The sequence below is a fragment of the Sminthopsis crassicaudata genome, chromosome 4, assembly GCF_048593235.1.
Source record: "Sminthopsis crassicaudata isolate SCR6 chromosome 4, ASM4859323v1, whole genome shotgun sequence".
Lineage (NCBI taxonomy): Eukaryota > Metazoa > Chordata > Mammalia > Dasyuromorphia > Dasyuridae > Sminthopsis > Sminthopsis crassicaudata.
The window spans coordinates 38,198,767-38,219,971 of NC_133620.1; positions in this window are offsets into that span (position 1 = coordinate 38,198,767).

Sequence of the window (21,205 nt, forward strand, 5' to 3'; positions counted from 1 at the left end):
AGGGTCACACAGCAATTAAATAACTGAGATAATATTTGAACTCAGATCTTCTAGACTTTAGATCTTCCACTGTGCCTCCTAGCTACCCATTAATTTGTCCTAGAAGACAAAACACTTGAAATTAAGGGAATTTATTCATACTAGAATGGGTGTTCCAAAGGGCAGAGTGAAAAGTTGTAGGGAACTAGGCAGGGAAGGAGTTGACGGAATGGAAAAAGCTCAGCTGGATAGGGAGAATAAAGGAATGGGTAACAGAGAAAGGGGATTTTTGTCTATGGCAGTAATTCAGGGTTGACCATTGAGTGAACAGAGTTTACTGAATTAATCAGCTGAAGTTTCCAATTAGAATGTGTTGGTGTCGGGGTCCTGACAAATAAGAGGTTTTTTTTTCACTATTGCCTACAAGCCATAAAACCTCAGACTTTGTCAGAGGAAGGGAATTCACTTCTGCAAACAGAAATCATGAGTTAGACCGCTTAGGGTGATAAGCTTGGCCTGTCCTTGGCTATTTAAAAGGACTTTGTTATGTTTGTTGTTAATGAAGAGAAAAATAATTCTTAAGTGTTGCACAATATAGTTTTTAAGAGCATTTGCCATATGGGGGCATAGATTCTAGAAAGAACAGAGCATTCCATCCCAATGGCTTTGTAAGAATCTTTTTGTGTTAAAGTTTTGCCCCATTGAATTTCCTTCCTGTCAGCCTCAAAAGAAGGCTTAGTTTAAGAGAAATAGAGGATGAGAAGAGCAAAGTTTCCCCAGGGAAACTTTGCATTTGATTTGAATCCACAAAATGCTGAAATCCTTCCCATTGGGAATGGATTTAAGCAATTATTTTAGCTCTAACTCATGGAAGGTGAGGGGCACTCTTGGATATGGCTCCAATTTATTTTTCTAGCCTTAATTCACACTGCTTGCTTTCACCCACTCTATCTTTCATTCACTACATGTTGATGCCTGATCTTATCTTATTTTCTCTTAACTCTATGTATTTCTAATAGTTATTTTTCTCCCTTACATCCACTTATTACCCTTCTGCTCATCTATCAAGCCCAGTTCAAGCACAACAATTTTGGGGAAAATGTTTTTCTATCCCCACGACTCAAAATATTCTCCCCTGATCTAGATTTACTGATATCTTGTCCATATTTTTCCCCAATTCCACCCAATCTCCATCTTCTCATTCTCTACAAGTTATTTTTGTGAATGAGACATCTTTCCCACAAATCTATGCTTCTTCTGAATTTCCCTGTTACTTTTGAGGAACTCCATCCTCTTAGGATACATAACTTCTATGTCACCTTTGATTCCTCACACATCTCATAATTCTGCCAAATCTTATCATTTCTACTTTAATCAAAAGATCCCTTCATTTTATGTTCTCCTGAATTCAGGGCTGGTGCTCTATCCACTGCACCACCTCGCTGCCCCCTGATCACTTCATTTTATATAAACCAATCTGCCAAGCAAGTTTCTAACTTCTCAGCATCTCTCGTATATTTTCTCTTATCTCCGTTCACACAGCCACCAGCCAACTTCAGGAGCTTATTACCTTTACATGGACTAATGCAGCAACCTTATTAATTGGTGGAGAGAGTTTCCACACTATGGTTCTTCTTCAGAAATGACATCCCAGATCTGGATATACATAAGGCATCAAGCATCTCTCTACCACCAGCCAAGGCACTTGTAAAAAGCATCTATTTACCAAAATTTTCTGAATAGATTTTGGACTGAGTAGAATGAGACATAGTGTGATTCTATGGAAGAAAAACAATTCTCATTAATTATTTCTACTTTACTTTGGGCTTTTGGTTTTGTTTCATTTTAGATAATCTCTTTCCTATTGTTAGTTTTCAATATTAATACATGAAAATAAAAGGTGACAGAGATTCTTAAAGAAAAGCACATTTTTTTAACATATAAATATCTCAAGAGGCAGAATAGTAACATGGATACAAAACCAACTTTGAATTAAGACCCAAATTTATGTCCTGCTTCTGTGTTGTTGTTTAGTTGTTTTCAGCTGTGGTCAACTTTACATGTCCTTCTTTAGATTCTTCTTAGCAAAGATCCTAGAGTGTTTTACCATTTTTTTCTCTAGCTCATTTTACAGATGAGGAAACTGAGGCACTCAAGATAAGTGACTTGCCCAGAGTCACAATCCAGTAATTGTTAGAAGTTGGACTTGAACTCAAGAACATGAGTTTTTCTGACTCTAGTCCTGACACTCTATCCATTGTACTATTTAGCTATCCAATGGCTATGTAATTCTAAACCAGCTGCTTAAACTCTTGGTGTCCTAGGCAATTCTCTCTGACTCTCAGTTGTGGATTAGTGCTCATATGCATTAGCATTATCGGGAACTCCCTACATAAATGAAATCACAGATCCAGTTTAGAAAAAAATAAACCTGACATAAAGCTTTGGCAATACTTTATGAATGTAGGAACCAGGACTTGCTTGTTTCAACTAGATTTAATCTTCTAATTAGTAACCTAGAGGGAGGCACTATAAAAATAATTATGTACGTAGATGAGTTCCACATAATGAAACCCTTTTTCATGTACAAGGCCTGTGACTAATAAAGTTTGGAACCACATGTCCATTGCATTAAGCGAATCAAATCAGTAGCTATGCCAGTATCAACACATTTGTTACGTGTACATGCCACAGAAACCACCAATATGCAAACACATTTTTACTAGTCTCCACCTTTAAAATTTCATAAACTGGAATTAATTTCAAAAGGAATAAAGACATCTGGTTGAATGTCTTAAAAATGGGTAAACCGCAAGCTATTCTATGAAAAAAAGGTAGTTTGATTGGAAACAGGGACAACCTGAGCAAAATCAAACCTATTTTAAATGTTTAATCCTTCTCTACACTTGAAAGGAAGTGACAAGAGGTAAATGGTGTAATGAAAGGATTGAGGGTCTTAAAATCCGAAAAGATGTCATGGTTAACATTCTTTTCTCTTCTCCCTCCCACTCCCCAAATCCTTCTTAATAGCTCCATGACTGTATTATCCCCCTGCTTGGTCCTATACACAAATGAAATTTTTGCTACTTGGCTCAAATTTGAACACTCTAGAGCCTTATTTAGATCCATAATCACCAAAAATGATTCAGAAACAATGGGTGATTGTGGAATACCCATTTTCCAAGCTGAGATATGTAGGGATGGACAACTCATTAGTACCTGTACCTTGGACAGACACTTCAAGTTAACAATGAACAGGACCCAAAAATGAATGGAAAACAGAGGGCAGGCTAGGTTGCAATTCAAAAATGGGATAGTGTTTTTTTTTTATAATCGTTAAAGCCTTGCAAGGTCCATCTTTTTAACCATGGCATAAGTGGTGCTATAAGACTGTGTGAATCATGGAAAACCATGATCTGTAAAGAATTAAAGGTGACAATCACCTTGAAGAGGGGCTTTGAGAAGCTAGTAGCGTATTATCAGTGAAATAGGCAAAAAGAGATAGGGAAATTCCATTTAAAATAAGTTAAAAATACAAAATACTTGGAAGTTTGTCTTCCTAGAGAAACCCAAATCTTTTCTCTCTTAATACAATTACAAAATACTTTTCACATAAATAATTGGAAAATTATTAATTGTTCATGGTGAGATTAAGACAATATGATAAAAATTACAATACTGTCTACATTAATTTACTTATTTTGTGCCATATTAATCAAATTGTCAAAAATTATCTTATGGAATTAGAACAAATAACACACTTCATCTCGAAAAACAGGAATACCAAGGGAATCAATTTAAAAAATGGGATGGAAAGTGATTTCACTGCACCAAATCTTAAACCTTATTACAAATCAGTAATCATCAAAACTATTCAGTATTGGCTAAGAAATGGAGTGGAATAAACTGGATATAAAATACACTGTAGTAAATGACCACAGTAATTTAATGTTTGATAAACCCAAGATCCAAACTTTTGGGACAAAAAAATCACTATTTGAGAAAAAATGTTGGGAAAAATGAAATACAGTATGGCAGAAACTAAATATAGACCAACATCTTAAACAGTATGCCAAAATAAGGTAAAGATGGGTATATGATTAGACAGAGAGTAAAACCATAAGGGAACGTGGATTGGTATACTGATGTATCCATATTTAAGATAAAAAAGAGAGATCATTACTAGATATAAAATGGATTTTTAAAATTAAGTTAGAAAGTTTTTGCAGAAACAAAATCAATACAATTAAGATTAGAAAAGAAAAGAGAAAGCTGGGGAAAACTGACAGCACCTATTTCTGATAAAGACTTCATTTCTCAAATAAATAAAGAACTGAGCAAATTTCATAAGCATACAAGCCATTTTCCAATCATAAGAGGTCAATGGATATAAAGTCAGTTTCTAGGAGAAGAAATTAAAACTCTCTATAGACACATGAAAAAAAAATGCTCCAAATCACTATTGATTAGAAAAATGCTGATTAAAACAGCTCTGAAGTACCACCTCACGATGCTCAGGTTGGTTAATAGAAAAGGAAAATGACGAATGTTGGAGGTGATGTGAGAACGCTGGGACACTAATGCACTGTTTGTTGAGTTGTGAATTGATCCAACTATTCTGGAGAGCAATTTGGAACCATTCCAACAATGGGATCCAGATACCAAATGGTTGCTCTACTTCCAGGGTGATGCTGGAGACCCAATCTAATAAGAAAAGCTACTTTACAGAATTAATGAGAGAAACAATGTGACAATGTTATATAAAGTGTTATATGCTTACTAGCTATTATCTTTTTTAGAGCTATCTTCAAATTCTATCTTTAAAAATGCTTTAAATTATATCTTTTTTAATCATATAGTGCATTGACACAAAGTTAGAACATTTAGCAAGTTAATTAAGAGATTACTTTCTTTTTTTTTTTTATTCATTTTTCCAAATTATCCCCTCCCTCCCTCCACTCCCTCCCCCCGATGGCAGGTAATCCCACACATTTTACATGTGTTACAATATAACCTAGATACAATATATGTGTGTAAATACCATTTTCTTGTTGCACATTAAGTATTGGATTCCGAAGGTATAAGTAACCTGGGTAGATAGACAGTAGTGCTAACAATTTACATTCACTTCCCAGTGTTTCTTCTCTGGGTGTAGTTATTTCTGTCCATCATTGATCAACTGGAAGTGAGTTGGATCTTCTTTATGTTGAAGATTTCCACTTCCATCAGAATACATCCTCATACAGTATTGTTGTTGAAGTGTATAGTGATCTTCTGGTTCTGTTCATTTCACTCAGCAACAGTTGATTTAAGTCTCTCCAAGCAAGAGATTACTTTCTTTAAAGTATATGATTGGATAAGCCATTCTATAGTGGAATATCTGCTGGGAGAGAGATTTTACTTGCCAAAAAAAGTCAAAGTTACATCTTCCCTAAATCCCAGATAGTTATCTCTAAAACATCAAGTGTAGTGATTAGTGGTACAATGGATAGAGCCCTGGGTCTTGAGAGGAGAAGACCTAAGTCCAAATATGTTCTCACACTTGCTATCTGGGTGACTTTGGACAAATCATATTTTCAGTTTCCTCAACTGTAAAAATGGCAATTTTAATAGTACCTACTTCTCAAGGTTGTTTCAAGATCAAAAGAAATAATTTTTGCATAGTGCTTGGGGCAAAGTGGGTGCCACAAAAATGCTAAATATTATTGTTGTTGCTAGTGAGCATTTTTCTCCATTAATACTCCCTATGGTTTCCCCCAACTTGGCACTCAATTTGGGTCCCCAATGGGGTGACCACTGTACCCCTTTTGCTCAAAGATACTGTCTGGGAACATGATCCTAAAACTATGGTTTATGAGACCCCATTAGTATATTTATCTTGAATATTCAGACAGTTATATAATTAACTTAAAACAAAGATATTTACCAGGGCTGCATAGTAAGAATCATCATTTATAAAACATTCCTCCCTTAAAAAAAACAACACAAAACAAACAAATAAATGATTAAAAAAAATTTCTTCTATAAATGCTCCCTAATCCCTGACTATCCTCTCACTAATCACTTTGTCACAGGATTGGAAGCCAAGCTATGGAGTTTTTAATCCTTTAACTTTTGGGACTTCTTCCCTGACAGGCTTACTGTCCTGATTGATAACTGCCTAACTTGATAATTTTTTTCAGGCAAGCCCCAACCATGCTTATACTTCATTCAACAAATTGTCATCATTTCACCAACTCTTTTCATATATTCTCCAGACCTGGAAGCATGATCAAGTCAACTGCTATTATTTTTGGAAGGGGTGTATCAATCTTTCTCCTATAGCCACAGTCACTACTCCTATAATTTCCAGACCAAATGCACTATAAATGTACTCATATAATGTGGAGTTTTAAGGAACTCATTTAAAAAAGCCAAATCTCCTTGCCCTCATAGATCTCTCTTCTTTTTCCCTGAATAGGGAACAATAAATAATAATAATAATTATAACTATTAGGACAGCAATAGTGTAATTAATACTTATAATAATTATATAGTATTTTTATATTTATACTAATTATATAGCAAGAATATTCATTGTTATAATGTTAATAACTGTTACCATTAATATTATTATTATTAATGGTAATATTAATCATTAATCAAGGCTGCTAGGTAGCACAGTTCTGGGCCTGCAGTAAGCAAAACTTATGTTCAGATATTTATTAGCTGCGTGATACTAGGAACATCACTTAAATTCAGTCTGCCTCAGTTTTCTCAAGGTATAATGGGAGTTAAAACACATCTATTTCTAAAAGTTGATTTGCAGACCGAGAAATATTTGTTAAGTACTTAGAACAATGCATATAGTAGGTACTCTATAGATGCTTATTCCCATCCCTTCTATTCCTCCATAATAGTAATAGAAATAGTAACAGACATTTATGGAGAGTTTAAAATTTTTCCAGGTACATTACATGTAATTTATGATATATTGGAAAATTTTCCTATTTGAGAGAAACTCTAACCCAGTTGAATATGCTCCAACCCCAGAAAATTCAGAAATTTCCCCAACAGCACTTGGGGAACAATAAATTCATTTTAATATCAAGGTACAGTCGAATCCTCTTACCCAAATTTGAAGAAAAGGCACCCGTTCATTCAGCATTTTTCATTTATATAGTACCTAATACACTGTACCAAGTCTGTGCCTAATAAATGCAGAATAAATCAACTGAAAGACTGGACTTGGAACTGGAAAGACCAAGATTCAAATCTTGTTTTATATATTACTATTTCTAGGGCAAGACACTTAGTTTCCTCCTTTGTGAAATGAGAAAAACATCTGAAGCTTTCTAGGATTTTGAGGATCATATGAGAAGTTCAATATCAATGGGCTTTGAGGTTGGGGTTACAATAAAATATGTCATTCATCTGAAAAAAATGTAAGCATACTCTATTATTACCTCTATTACTTCTGGGAAAACAAAAGAACATCTATGAGGGTAAGAATAAATTGTCCTAATTGCCTTAGACAACTGTATTAAATAGGTGTATTTCTGTAGCACTTTAAATTGCAAAACATTCACATATATGATCTAATTTTATCCTCACAACAATCCTGCTATTATCCCCATCTTATAGAAGAAGATTATCTTATAGATAAGGAGATTGATTAAAGTGATATGACTGGGCAAATTAAATGTCTAAGCCAGATTGGAATTGTAATGCTGGAGAAACTGAGGCAAGACTGAGATAGTTTTAAATATTATTTGAAAGGGAGAGAGTGTGCTGGGGGCAAGATGCCCCCAGATTGTAATTGTAAGGCCAGAGAAACTGAAGCAAGATAGAGATAGAGAGTTTTTAATATTTTATTTGAAAGGGAGGGATTGTGCTGGGGGCATGATGCTCCCAGGGATGGTGTCCAAAGCATCCAGCAGCGAATGTGAGTTCTAGTGACATAGTTATGCACAGTAGCTAAACAAAGGCAGTGGGGTAGAGTCCAAACTCTGGTGAGTGGGAATCTCCGAGTAGGAACTATCAATCCGATTCTGACAGGTTGGGGGATAGGACCATATATTCTAACAAACTAGGAGTTAAGGATATATCCAGCTTAGAGCCAGGAAGTCTGGACTCTCCCTTATCTTGAGCTTATATGTTGCCAATTTATAACTTCTGAATTATATCAGTCTTAATGAACTGGATTAGGGGGTTGCAACCAAGGGGGTTGAGGCAGAACAATTAGGAAAACTGAGGCAGAACAATTAAGTCAGAACAGTTTAGGGAAACTGAGGCAGGATAATTTAGGGGAACTGAGTCAGGACAATAAAAGGGAACTGTGGTACAACATAATCTAGGTTTTCCTGAGCCCAAATCCAGCACTCTAGATGCTGTATTATGCCACACCATTTTACCATTAATATATTGACCCAAAATTTCCTAGAAAAATAATTTTTGGGGGATTGCAACTAAATATATTCTGCATAAAGGGAATCTAAGAAGTCAGGAATTTCCAATCATGTTATCAGACAAAGCAAAAGCATTCACAATACATAAAGGGATAAATAAGAAAATTACATTAACTTGAAAAGAATCATAGACAACAAATCAGTATTAAACTTTTATCCTCCAAATGATTTAGCATCTAAATTTACAAAGGACCACTATGCTGAATTACAAGAATAACATAAGCAATAATACAAAAATGTCAGGAGATTTTAATGCATATCTTTCAGTTTTGGACAAATACAATAGAAAGAATAACAAAAGGCAACATATAATTGAACAAATTTGTGGATCAATTAGAGCTAAAGAACTTGTGGAATATTCTAAATGGGATTGCTAAAGAATATGAATATTCTCAGCACCATGTGGAACTTTTACAAAAAGTGATCATTTGTTACAAGAAAAGATATTGCAAATAAATGTAAAAATTGTCCTGCTTTACTTTGTGCCTCTCTTATGCAAATATATAACATGCAAATTTTCTAATGTTTGCTATAATGTAGGTATTGTAATATGGTCAAAGAGAAATATATGGTTTACAAGTCAATGGAAATGCAGTGCTTTCTCTGCAAATCCCCAGTGATTTATTCATAAAACTGAATATATATTTCTCAGGCTCTGTGTTATCAGTATATTTCATCCTGCCTATATGAGTCCTCAGTCTCACATCTGTGAGACTTTTATTATTTTATTAAATAAGGAATTATTTATATTTTCAAAGTCACACAAGGCTATCTATTCAACCTGTTAATATTTCTCTTACATAAAAATAAATATGATAATTTAATATCCTACAAAATTCTATATTTGTAAAAACATAATCTAGATCTATATTTCAGCTTTTGCTCATTGGGAAATTTGATTTTGTGAACAAATATTTACATTTTAAATTAAATTTAAATTAATTTGTTATGAGTTTTAACATGAGGTCACTTTTTAAAAAAAATCCAAATTGGAGCAGCTAGGTGGTACAGTGGATAGAGGACCAGCCCTGAAGTCAGGAGGACCTGAGTTCAAATTTGACCTCAGACACTCAATACTTCCTAGCTGTGTGACCTTGGGCAAGTCACTTAATCCCAATTGCCTCAAAAAAAAAAATTCCCATAAATCCCAGAATAGAAGGAGAAATCTCAAAATGTTTTGACACTTGGGATCCATCCTAATCTTAATTTTTAAAGAAAAACTTTGAGGAGCTTATAAAGTTATATTCCTATATTAGAATAGATATAATGAGGGGGGGGCACTTCTTGAAAATAAAGGTTGCCATTGAAAACATTAAAATAAAATTTTCTGCCATAAAATATTCAGAAGGCTAACTTAAATATAGAATCTGTTGAATTTTCAATGTGTCAAATTTCAGCTTATTTCCATTGTGGTTATTTTGTGTGTGATTAAACTTCCTGAATTATCATAGCATTGCATGTTTTCGATCAACCATGTGGAAGCTATAAGGCCTTGGGTTTAGAGTCCAAGTTTCTGGAATGAATCATCTTTGTTGAACTTTTATCATTCTGGGATGGATTGGTCATGCCTTGTCTCAGACTATTTCCATATTAATTCCATTCAATTCTTCAAAGGCTTCTTAAATTCCCACTAGATACAAGGCACTAACTTAATTTGATGTGAGTCATCTACTGTTTTAGAATCAGTTGAGTATTGAGCTGATAATGAGAATTTAAGTAGAAAGATAATGGTACCAATATTTAAAGATGTGTCTTTTTGGTCATAATATTCTTTTATATGATGTGTTAAAATGAGGTTTGGCAGGGCCCCCAGAATTTTTCCATGGGAAATATAGGAAATGAAATAGATCAACAGTGATCAGTGATTGGCTGAGAATTCCCAGATGCAGAGCTAGAAAATAGGTACCTTAGAAAGAATGAAGTCATCATAGACTTAGAGATAGGAGGGAGTTTATAAAGTTATTTTATCCATTTAATAGTCTCATATCATCCATTTAATGCTGTCTCGTTTTATAGATAGGGAAATGGAGGTCTAGATAGAGTGATTGCTCAAGGAAATAGATAGCAGAATTGAGACTCAAATTCCTGTTTCCAGATCTGTGCCATGCATGTCCATTCCTAATTGCATGCTGTAAAGGAAAGTAGGTTGTTTGTTAGGATAGCTAGGAATGAATGAAGGAATAAAGGAATGAAAGAAAAAATAATTAAGCAATACATTTTGCACTGTCCTAAGCTTTGGGGACACATATACAAAAGTAAAGCTAATTCTTGCCCTCAAGAAGGTATTCCTAATAAGAAGCATGTATAGCGGAGTGATGGGAGGGAGGGATATTTAGATTTGGAAAGTTAGAGGCTGGGTTGGAGCTGGATCTTACTGATTCTTAAGAGCTGTTGGGGCAGCTAGATAGTGTAGTGGATAGAGTAATTGCTCTGGAATCAGAAGGAACTTAGTTAAAACTTGGCCTCAGACTTTTACTTGCTGTGCAAGTCATTTAACCCCAATGGATATTATAGAGTTAAAAATGACATGATTTGATAACAGAATGAATATGTGGGATGAGGAATAAGAGTAAAGTAACTAAGATGACATTAATATTGGCGTATTTCCATTGTGTGGGGTCCAGAAATTGAATTAATTAGAGGAAGGATTTTAATCCTGGTCTTCCTGATTCAAGGTTCATTTCATCATATTTCTTCTTTTAAGTGTGGACACCATTTGTTTGCCATTTGAGAATCAATTTAACCTGGACTAGGAAACATCAAGATTAACTACTAAGTGAACTAATTTCAACCAATGAAATTATGGAAGATATCAGGATGCTGAAAGACCTCAAACTCATGTAAGAGAAGAATCACTTGAAGGAACTGGAGATGTTTGGTCTGGAGAAGAAAAGAATTGATTATTTGGGGAGTACTATGGTTGTTGTCTTCAAATATTTGAAGGGATTTTACATAAAAAAGGGAATTAAACTTATTCTATGTCCAGTGAGAAGAACTATATGGAAAGAAGTAAATTTAAGTTTGGTGTCAGGAAACACTTCCCAATATTTAGAAACATCACACCATGGGTTAAGTTGGATTGAAGTAGTGGGTAGGTTCCCCCTCACTTGAGGTCTTCAAGCACAGACTAAGACAACCATTTATTTGGTATTTCTTAGAGGGAATTCTTTTTCAGATATGGAATGGTCTAGATGGACACTGAGGTCCCTTACAATTGTAAAATTCTCTAAGACTAGATATAAAAAAGAAGTAAAAGAATCAAAGAGGATTTGAAGTTTTTGAGCACAGGGAACAGAGAGAATAATGATGTCATTGACATAAAAGGGGGAAGTAATGAGAGGTATGGTACCAAACCTAGTTTTTACTGGGTTGATGGGTATTTATCTATTTCTATTTACTAAGGATAAAGGGATTAAAATGATGAGGTCATTCAGAGGAAGTATAATGTCCTGAACTAGGGAGATAACATTCTCACTATATTCTATTCTAACCAGACCATATCATTTCTGGGCATTGTGTTTTAAAAAGAGCATTAAAAGGTTGAATAGCATAGAAAAAACCCACTAATGAGGTAATTCAAAATTATGCTTTGTGAAAATTGGTTGAAAGCATCTATTACATGAGGATTTCAGAAGAAAATGTCACCTTGGAGAGAGATTAACTGTGGTGCCCTACAAAGAGTGATGCCTCCTTGTTACTTGCACAGGATGGCACTCCATGAATTTTTACTAGCTATCTCCCTTCTATCCTTGGAATGCTCTCCTTCTGCATCCTGAATTTCCTTAAAACTTGCCTAGAAAGACACCTACAGGAAGTCATTTCTTGCTACCTTTCCTCTGTAATTATCTTCAATCTGTCTATAACTTTTTTTTGTCCATAATAGTACTTTGCATGCTATCTCCATCAGACCAAGAGATCCTTGAAAACAGAAGTTATCTTTTGCTTTTCTTTGTATTCCTATCCTTTAGCATTTAATACATGCTTGTTGACCAACTAACTGACATAGATCTGTCCTTGTTGGTGCTCTCTCTGACATTTTTTGGTTAGGGATTTAGAAAAAGGCAGACATGGCATTCTTGTCAAATTTTCAGATGACAGAAAGGTAAGAATAGTAACTAATATGTTGGAGAGATAACAGAATCAGGATCCAAAAAGTCTTAATGGGTTAGAATATTGGACTTAATCTAAAAAGAAGAAATTTATCAGAGGTAAGTGTTAATTCATACACTTATATTTGAAAATATAGCTTCACAAGTAAAAGATAAGGATATCTTAACTAGATAACTAGAAAATAACTAGAAAAAAACTTCACCTGAAAAAGATCAAATAGTCTTGATAGACAATAAAATTATAATTTTTCAGCCCTAAGAATCTACTATAATTTAAAATGCATGAAGAGAGTTGATGTGAGCCCCAGGGAAGAGATGAAAAGATAATATCATGACTTATTTAGCCATTCCCCAACTGATGGGCATTTACTCAGTTTCCAAAACACTACAAAAAAGACTGCTAGAAACATTTTTGCACACATGGGTGCTTTTCCCTTTTTTATGATCTTTTTTGGATCCAAACCTAGTAAAAACACTGCTAGATCAAATGGTATGCACAGTTTTATAGCCCTTTGGGCATGGTTTGAAATTGTTCTCCAGAATGGTTGGATCAGTTCACAACTCCATCAACAGTGTAATTATTAATGTCCCAATTTTCCAATATCCTCTCCAACATTTATTGTTATCTTTTCTTGTCATCTTAGCCAATTTGAGAAGTATGAAGTGGTACCTCAGAGTTGTTTTAATTTGCATTTTTCTAATCAATAGTGATTTAGAACCTTTTTTCTCATATGAGTAGAAATTTATTTAATTTCATCTGAAAATTGTTCATATCCTTTAACTATTTATTGATTAAAGAATGGCTTGTATTATTACAAATTAGAATCAATTTTCTTTTTAGAGAAATAGAGTCAATATTTAGAAATGAGGCCTTTATCAGAAAAAAATGGTTGTAAAGATTTTTTCCTAATTTTCTGATTTTCTTCTAATATTGGCTACATTAGTTTTGTTTGTATAAAACCTTTTTAATTTAATATAATCAAAATTATCCATTTTTAAGTTTTATAACATTCTCTAGTTCTTCTTTGGCCATAAATTCCACCAATGTGAGAGATAAATTGAAAAGTTGTTCTCTTCATTTGCTTATAATAGACTAGTAAGTTCAAATCATGAACCCATTTTGACCTTATGTTGATATAGATGTTAGGTGTTGGTCAATGCCTAGTTTCTGCCACACTATAACTATTTTCAAGAAAAGAATAAGAAGGTAATAGGGAGTGAAACCAAATTACAACATAAAAATAAAGATATTACCTTTTAATAGACAAGAAATGAGTTACTATTAACATGAAAGAAGTCATTTATAAATCAGTTATCTGTGTACAGACACTATTTTTATAGTAAATAATTAAATAGATGAATAAAAAAGAGAATAATATGGCATGTAATTCAAACAACTCTAATCCTTTATAAATTGATTTTTGAAGTTGAAAATGAGAGATACAGAAGAAAGTACATTGATACTAGATATAATAATTTCACATAAACATTTAAATTTAATCAATTGATTTAATGAGGACCATCTTAGCAAAATTGATTTACTTATGAAGCAGAAATATATAGTAGAGAAAAAATGTAAGTTTATTATATAAATGTCTTTTAAAAAGAATAATGGTAGAAGATATTTGGGTGATATTGTCTCAGAGGATAGTGAGATGCAGTGGGAAGAAAAGAAAAGGAAATTTAAAGAAAACTTAGCAAGAGATACAACTCAGCAGAATCATATTATAGGCATTTAAGAGTCAAAGTAGGAAAACTAACAGATGAGGAAGGAAATGATCTTCAAAGAGTTTTATAACAAGCTGTTTTTACCATTAAGGACAGTGTAGAATCAACGTTTTGATTCTAAAATAACACTACCAAATGTCCTTCTTAGGATGGAAAAGTGCATTGACTTGCCCAGGGTCACACATTTAGTAGATATCTGAGGCAGGATTTGAACTGAAATCTTCCTGGTATCAACTCTAGCATTCTATTTATTACCAAAAAAAATGTTGGGGAGGTGTAGCCAAGATGATGAAGAGGAGACACATCTCAAACTGAGCTCTCCTTAATGTCCCTCATCACAAAATCAAGCCTTTGAACTGGTTTTGGAGTGACAGAACCAACAAATATTTGGAGGGTAAAAAAATTCCAGCAGAAGATATTTTGGAAGAACTTTTGAAAAGTGGTGTTTTAGTTGGTGAAGGAGGGAGTGGCTGAGTGCAGGCACAGAACAGAGACTCAGGACATTGTGGGGTCCATGTTTTGGGAAATCTATTGGGAGGACTCTTCAGCAGTATTGGCTACACTGTCCTGCTTGCAAGTTGGTGAATCAACAGATTAGAGGTGAGACACTCAACACAAATATAAGAGGCAAATAACTTCTGAACCTCAGAATAACATGGGACTCAGCTACACTTACCCAGCACTAGAAGTCAGTACCACCAACCTAGCACATCCACTGTTACCTGTAGCCACTTTTTTTTTTTTTTGAAGTTTGAACAATCTCCAATTTGCCTTAAAAGCAGATCACAACCTTTAAAAATGAGCAAAAAAGCAAAAATAACTCTGATCCTAGATAGTTTTTATGGAGAAAGAGAAGAACAGACTTCAAACCCTGAGGACACTAAAACCCAAATGAAGCATTAAAGGGTGATATGAGTTGCTTCCCATATCACAAGACTCTCTTGGAAGAAATAAAAAAGAATCTTAAAAGAGAGTTAGAAGAAAAATGAGGAGAGAAAATGAGAACATTGCAGAAGAATTTGGAAAAGGAAACACAAATTATTTGAATAAAATTCCTTACAAAATAGATTTAATGAAATGGAAAAAGCATATAACACCTTACAAGATATATTTGACAAAATGAAAAAAGAAAACTCCTTGAAAAAAACAGAATTTTTGAACTGGAAAAAAAAATTTGAACAAAACAACACATTTAAACATTCAATTAACCAAATACAAAAGGAACTAAGAAAGGTAAATGAAGAAAATAATTCACTAAAAATTTGAACTGAACAAATGAAAATGAATGACTCAAATAGACATAAAGGATCAGTCAAAACCAAAAAAAAAAAAAAAAAAAAAAAAAAGAAGAAGAAGAAAATGTAAAATACCTTATTAGAAAACAACTGACCTGGAAAATAGATCTAGGAGAAGCAATGTAAGGATTATTGGACTTCCTGAAAATTATGATCAAAAAAAGAGCTTAGACATTATCTTTCAGAAAATCATCAAGGAAAACTGTTCCAGTGTCCTAGAACCAGAAAGTAAAATATCATTGAAAGAAGTCATTGATTATCTCCTTAAAGAGACCCCAATATGAAAACTCTAATGAAGCCAAATTTCAGAATTATCATCCCAAGGAGAAAATATTGCAAGCAACCAGAAAGAAGCAATTCAAATATGGAGGAGCCACAATCAGGATTATCCAAGATTTAGCAGCTTCCACTTTAAAGGATCAAAGAGTCTGTAATCTGATATTCCCCAAAGGCAAAGGAACTTAGATTGCAGCCAAGAATCAACTATCCAGCCAAATTAAGCATTATCTTTTAGGGAAAAAAAGATGGACATTCAATAATACAGATGAATTTCATTTATTTCTGATAAAAAGACCAGAGCTGAACAAAAAATTTGATCTCCAAATACAGAACTCAAAAGAAGCATAACAAGCTAAAAATGAAAGAATCTTGAGAACTATACCTCTGTTATAGGATTCTTAGTGCAGGTATACTTGGATTTTATTGTGATAATATAAAAAAGAAACTAGAGGTGGAAAAGGGATTGTACTGGAAAAAGAGGAAAATGGAGGTAATGTGAAGGAAATCACATCTCATGAAGAGTCAAAGAAGACCTATTATAATTGAGGGGAAAAAGGGAGGGGAATGAGCATTGTGTGAATCTTACTTTCATCATATTTGGGTCCACAGAGAAACTTGACTCACCTCATAGGGAAGTGGGAGGGAAAAAGGAAAAGGAGAGGGGGAGTCTAATAGAAAGGAAAACAGAAGTAGTAGGGGAAAGGTATTAGAATGGGGGAGGGGCTATAAAGGGGAGAACTGTTTGAGGGAGGTGGTGGTCAGAAGCAAAATATTAGAGAGGAGGATTATTAGACTTCTTGAAAACCAGGATGAAAAAAAGAGCCTAGACATTATCCTTCAGGAAATCATCAAGGAAAGTAAAAAGAGAATCATAACTTGGGATAAGATAGTGAGAAACACAGAATTAGTCATTTTAATTGTGAATGTGAATGGGATGAACTCTCCCATAAAATGGAAATGAAGACCAAACTGAATTAAAAGCCAGAACCTAACAATATGTTATTTACAATAAGCACATATAAAGCAGAGTGATGCATTTAGAGTGAAGGTAAAAGGCTGGAGCAGAATCTATTATGCTTCAGGTGAAATAAAAAAGCAAGGGTAGTGATCCTGATCTCAGATCAAACACAAGTAAAAATATATCTAATTAAAAGATACAAGGAGGGAAACTATACCTTGTGAAAGGATACCATAGATAATGAAGCAATATCAATAATAAAGATATATACAGCAACTGGTATATCATTCATATTCCTAGAGGGGAAGTTAAGAGAGCCACAAGAAGAATTAGACTCCAGAACTACATTAGTGGGGATATCAACCTTGCTCTCTCAGAACTAGATAGATCAAACCACAAAATAAATTAAAAAGTAGTTAAAGAGGTAAAGAGAATTTTACAAAAGTTAGGTATGATAGATCTTTGGAGGAAACTGAATGGAGAAAACAATATTTTTTTTTCTCAATGACTCATGGAACCTATACAAAAAACTGGCCATATATTAGAGCATAAAACCCTTAAAATCAAACAAAAGGCAGAAATAGTAAATGCATCTTTTCAGATTATGATACAATAAGAATTACATGTAATAAAGAACTAGGGAAAACTAGACCAAAAATGAATTGGAAACTAAATAATCTGATCCCAAAGAATGAGTGAGTAAAGCACAAATCATATACACAAGCGATAATTTCATCCAAGAGAATAACAACAATGAGACAACATACCAAAATTTATGGGATACTGTTATTATACTATTATGGGATACAGAAGTAGTAGGGGAAAGGTATTAGAATGGGGGAGGGGCTATAAAGGGGAGAACTAATGAGATAGTAAGATATTAGGTTCTTACTAAGTGCTAAGTCGGTACTTGACAATTGTCTCAGTTCTCCTCCCAGAGAGCGATCAGCAGCTTCTGGAGACAACAGCACATTACAGGATACAGCCAAAGCAGTTCTTAGGAGAAGTTTTATATCTCTAGATGCTTACTTGCATGAAATAGAGAAAGAGAAGATCAATGAATTGGGCATGCAATTAAAAAAGCTAGAAAAAGAACAAATAAAAACCCTCCAAGTAAATACCAAATTTGAAATTCTGAAATAAAAGTGGAGATTAATAAAATTGAAAGTAAAAAAAAAAAAAAAAAAAAAAACTATTGGACTAACAAAACTAAGAGCTGATTTTATGAAAAAAAAAAACCCTTACAAAATAGATAAACCTTTAGTTAATTTGTTCAGAAAAAGGAAAGAAGAAAATTGAATTGTTAGTATCAAAAATGAAAAGAATGAACTTTCCATTAATGAAGAGGAAGTGGAGTAATAATTAGGATCTATTTTCCCCAACTGTGTGTTAATAAATATGATAATCAAAGTGAAATGGATGAATATTTACAAAAAAATAGATTGCCCAGATTTACACAGGAGGAAATAAATTCCTTAAATAGTCCCATTTTAGAAAAAAGAACTTGAACAACTTATTAATCAACTCCTTAAGAAAAAACCTCCAGATCCAGATGGATTTACAGTGAATTCTACCAAATATTTAAAGAACAATTCCAATATTATGCAAACTCTTTTGAAAAATAGGGAAAAAAGGAATTCTATCAGATTATTTTTTTCTGACACAGACATGGTGCTGATACCTAAACCATACAGGGTCAAAACACAGGAAGAAAATTATAGACCAATTTCCCTAATGAATATTGATGCAAAAATTTTAAATAAAATATTAGCAAAGAGATTACAGCTAGTTATCCCCAGGATAATATGCCATGACCAAGTAGGAGTTATACCAGCAAGACTGGTTCAATATTAGGAAAATCATTAACATAATTGACTATATCAATAGCCAAACTAACAAAAATCATATGATTATTTCAATAGATGCAGAAAAAACATTTGACAAAACTCAACACCTATTCCTATTTAAAAACACTAAAGAGTATAGGAATAAATGGAGTTTTACTTAAAATTATCAATAGCATCTATTTAAAGCCATCAGCAAGTATCAGATGTATTGGGGATAAACTAGAAACATTCTCAATAAAATGAGAGGTGAAACAAGATTGCCCACTATGACCACTAGTATTCAATATTGTATTAGAAATGTTAGCTTCAGCAATAAGAGAAGAAAAAGAGATTAAAGAAATTAGAGTAGGTAATGAGGAAACTAAAGTATCACTTTTTGCACATGATATGATCCTAGAGAATCAACTAAAACACTACTAGAAACAATTCACAACTTTAGCAAGGTTGTAGGATACAAAATAAATCCACATAATTCATCAGCATTTTTATATATTACCAACAAATTCCAGCAGCAAGAGATACAAAGAGAAATTTGATTGAAAATAACTAGATAATGTAAAATATTTGGGAGTCCACCTGCCAAGGCAAAGCCAAGAACTAAATGAACACAATTACAAAACACTTTCCACACAAAATTAGATCTAATCAATTGGAAAAAATACCAAGGGCTCATGAGTAGGCCAAGATAATATGATAAAAATGACAATACTACCTAGATTAACCTACTTATTCAGTACCATATCAATCACACTCCCAAGAGATTACTTCACAGAGCTAGAAAAAATAACAAAATTCATTTGGAAGAACAAAAGGTGAAGAGTTTCAAAGGAATTAATGAAACAAAATGCCAATGAAAGTGGCCTATCAGACCTAAAACTGTTTTATGAAGTAGCAGTCATCAAAATCAGTTGGTATTGGATAAGAAATAGAGTAGTTGACCAATGGAATAGCTTAGATTCATGAGACAAAATAGTCAATGACTATAGTAATACAGTGTTTGACAAATCCAAAGACCCCAACTTTTGGGATAAGAACTCATTATTTGACAAAAACTGCTGGGAAAATTGGAAATTAGTATAGCAAAAACTAGATACTGACCCACACTTAACATCCTATACCAAGATAATATCGAAATGGGTTCATGATTTAGACAGTGATATTGTAAGCAAATTTACCTCTCAGATCTTTGGAGAAGGAAGGAATTTGTGGCTAAAGAAGAATTGGAACACATTATTGAACACCAAATAGATAATTTTGATTATATTAAGTTAAAAAGGCTTTGTATGGGAAGCAATAAACTGGGAAATTGGGGGGAAATTTGTACATTCAAGTGTTGAAAGGCCTCATTTCTAAAATATATAGAGAATTTACTCAAATTTATAAGAATTTAATTCATTCTCCCATTGATAAATGTTCAAAGGCTATGAACAGGAAATTATCAGATGAAGAAATTAAAACCATATCTAGTTACATGAAAAGATGCTCTAAATCACTATTGATCAAAGAAATGCAGATTGGCTGTAGAGCAATTTGGAACTATGCCCAAAGGGCTATCAACTGGTCATACCTTTTAATCCAGCTATGTTTCTACTAGGCTTGTATCCTAAAGAGATCATAAAGGAGGGAAAGGGAACCACATGTGCAAAAATGTTGTGGCAATCCTTTTTATAGTGGCAAGAAACTGGAAACTGAGTGGTTGCCCATAAGTTGGAGAATGGCTGAACAAGTTATGGTATATGAATGTTATGGAATATTATTGTTCTCTAAGACACAATCAGCAGGATGATTTTAGAAAGTCCTGGAGACTTATATGAACTGAAGTGAGCTGAGTGAAGTTAGCAGAACCAGGGAATCATTATATACAGCAACAGCAAGATTATACTATGATCAATTCTGATGGACATGGCTTTCATCAACAATGAGGTGGTTCAGACCACTTCCAATGTTCTTGTGATAAAGAAAGCCATCTGCACCTGGAGAGAAGACAGTGGGAACTGAATGTGGATCACAACATAGTATGTTCACTTTTTTGTTGTTGTTTCCTTGTATCTTGTTTTCTTTCTCTCTTTTTTCCTTTTGAATATAATAACATGATATTTATGGAAATATGTATAGAAGAATTGTACATATTTAACATATATTGTATCACTTGCCACCTGGGGGAGGGGGAGAAGAGAGGGAAAAAATTAGAACCCTGTTTTGTAGGGGTGAATGTCACAAATTATTCATGTATATATTTTGAAAATAAAAAGGTATAATTAAAAAAAATAAAAAAGCTTTAATTTAAAAAAATAAGTCGCTTTTAACTTTGAAATTTGTTAATTCTAGTATAGTTCCATTGTATTTATTATTAGTTTGGAATAAGTTTTCACTGTTTAAGAAAAGTTGAAATATATAATACATTTTTAGAAATGTTTCCATCTTCAAGTGGATAAAATAAACACAGTTTTGACATTTGTACTGAATAAGCTTCAGTTACCTGGAAAATCCACTTTTGTGTGTTCTCATTCCTGAGAGATGTGGATCAATGAGGTGTTACTGTAATTCGGATTACAGAAAGTTT